At 45.8% G+C, this 2,605-nt stretch overlaps 1 pseudogene; it reads left to right on the top strand.

Annotated features, from left to right (window-relative positions):
* Positions 1-1,018: 1,018 nt before the first annotated feature.
* LOC113611507 (ferritin heavy chain pseudogene) lies at positions 1,019-1,741 on the top strand (annotated as a pseudogene).
* Positions 1,742-2,605: the final 864 nt, after the last annotated feature.

Here is a 2,605-nt window from a genome sequence, read left to right as displayed (position 1 = left end):
TTATATATAATATAATTTAAATTTATTTATTTATTTTGGCCACCCCACATGGTTTGTGGGATCTTAGTTCCCAGACCAGGGATTAAATCTGGGCCCTCTGCAGTGAGAACTCGGAGTCCCAGCCACTGGACCGCGTGGGCTTTGTTGGTTACGTGGTCACCCAATTCTTCAATGGATTTCACCTGCTCATTCAGATAAATTCTGAATTCCCTAAATCTATTTGTTTTCATGAAATTGAATTGTTCCTTGGAATAACATGATACAATCTGAAGTATTTTTTAAAGGATAACAGGGACCATTAAAGCCTATATTTTCACTTTACCCTGACAATTATAAAAAACTGCAAAGATACTGACGGTACAACTGAAATATAATCCCTGCCTGAACTGAAGTTGAATTTTTGATAAAGGTAGATCTTCTGGAGGACCTGCCAAGCCAAATTTGACACCTTTAAAAATATCCGGGGCTTCCCTGGTGGCGCCGTGGTTGAGAATCCGCCTGCCAATGCAGGGGACACGGGTTCAAGCTCTGGTCTGGGAAGATCCCATATGCCGCGGAGCAACAAAGCCCACGCGCCACAACTACTGAGCCTATGCTTTAGAGCTCGCAAGCCACAACTACTGAGCCTGTATGCCACAACTACTGAAGCCCGCGTGCCTAGAGCCTGCGCACCACAAGAGAAGCCACTGCAACGAGAAGCCCGCGCACCACAACGAAGAGAGTAGCCCCCGCTCGCCGCAACTAGAGGAAGCCCGCATGCAGCAATGAAGACCAAATGCAGCCATAAATAAATAAATAAAAAATTTATATATATATATATATATATATATCATCTGGACAGTCCTCGCGGAGAGTCGCCGCGGTTTCTTGCTTCAACAGTGCTTGGACGGAACCCGGCGCTCTTCCCCAGCTCCGGCCTGCCGCTCGGAGCCAGCCCTCGCCACCACCTCACAGCGCCCTCCGACCGCCCCAAGGTCCCCGCCGCCGTTACAGCCGCGCAGCCACCGCCACCGTTTCACCTCAGCCGCCCGCCATGACGACAGCGTCCCCCTCGCAGGTGCGCCAGAACTACCACCAGGGCTCGGAGGCCGCCATCAGCCGCCAGATCAACCTGGAGCTCTATGCCTCCTACGTCTACCTGTCCATGTCGTACTATTTTGACCGCGATGATGTGGCTTTGAAGAACTTTGCCAAATACTTTCTTCACCAATCTTGTGAGGAGAGGGAACATGCTGAGAAACTGATGAAGCTGCAGAACCAACGGGGTGGCCGAATCTTCCTTCAGGATATCAAGAAACCAGACCGTGATGACTGGGAGAATGGGCTGAATGCAATGGGATGTGCGCTACACTTGGAAAAGTGTGAATCAGTCACTACTGGAACTGCACCAACTGGCCACGGAGAAAAATGACCCCCATTTGTGTGACTTCATTGAGACTCATTATCTGAATGAGCAGGTGAAATTCATTGAAGAATTGGGTGACCACGTAACCAACTTGCGCATGATGGGGGCCCCCGAATGTGGCATGGTACAGTATCCCTTTGACAAGCACACCCTGGGAAATAGTGATAATGAGAGCTAAGCCTTAGGCTGGCTTCCCGTAGCCACAGGGGTGACTTCCCTGGTCACCAAGGCAGTGCATGCATGTCTGGGTTACCTTTACCTTTTCTGTAAGTTGTACCAAAACATCTACAAGTCCTTTCCTTAGTACCATTCCTTCAAGTAAAGTAATTTGGTACCCCCCCCCCCAAAATATATATATATCATCCGGACTTCCCTGGTGGTCCAGTGGTTAGGACTCCACACTTTCACTGCAGGGGGCACAGGTTAAATCCCTGGTCAGGGAAGTTCCACATGCCACATGTTGAAGCCGGAAAACAAACAAACAAAAAAAACACCTCACTAAAAAAAAATCATCCAACCTTTCAAAATTCTAAATGATTTCTTTAAAAGCTCTGCATTAGCCCTATTTCTTACCATCAGATTCTCTTCACATCTTCTTCATATCAATTTAGTAAGAGAATATAAACATCTACCTTGGACAGCACTCAGAGTTCCTGGTACAAACAGATGGAAAAGAGGAGTAACAGTAAAATAAACTTTTTTAAAAAGGTTCTGAAGAACCTAGGGGCAGGACAGGAATAAAGACGCAGACGTAGAGAATGGACTTGAGGACACGGGGACGGGGAAGGGTAAGCTGGGATGACGTGAGAGAGTGGCATGGACATACATACACTACCAAATGTAAAATAGATAGCTAGTGGGAAGCAGCCACATAGCACAGGGAGATCAGCTCGGTGCTTTGTGACCACCTAGAGGGGTGAGATAGGGAGGGTGGGAGGGAGACGCAAGAGGCAAGAGATATGGGGACATATGTATATGTATAACTGATTCACTTTGTTATAAAGCAGAAACTAACACACCATTGTAAAGCAATTATACTCCAATAAAGATGTTAAAAAAATTTAATAAACTTTTTATTAAATCTAATTTTGGAAATGATATTGACTTCATATATGGATTAAGTTAGAAAAGTCTGAACATTAAAGTAACACTTAAAACACATTTTTAAGATAATTCACCTCTTCTCTTAATTACAGGGAA

Source organism: Aethalodelphis obliquidens, unplaced genomic scaffold (genome assembly GCF_003676395.1).
Source record: "Aethalodelphis obliquidens isolate GAN/ISIS:26980383/991018 unplaced genomic scaffold, ASM367639v1 scaffold3, whole genome shotgun sequence".
In the NCBI taxonomy this organism is placed as follows: domain Eukaryota; kingdom Metazoa; phylum Chordata; class Mammalia; order Artiodactyla; family Delphinidae; genus Aethalodelphis; species Aethalodelphis obliquidens.
This window is presented reverse-complemented; position numbering and strand designations above follow the sequence as displayed.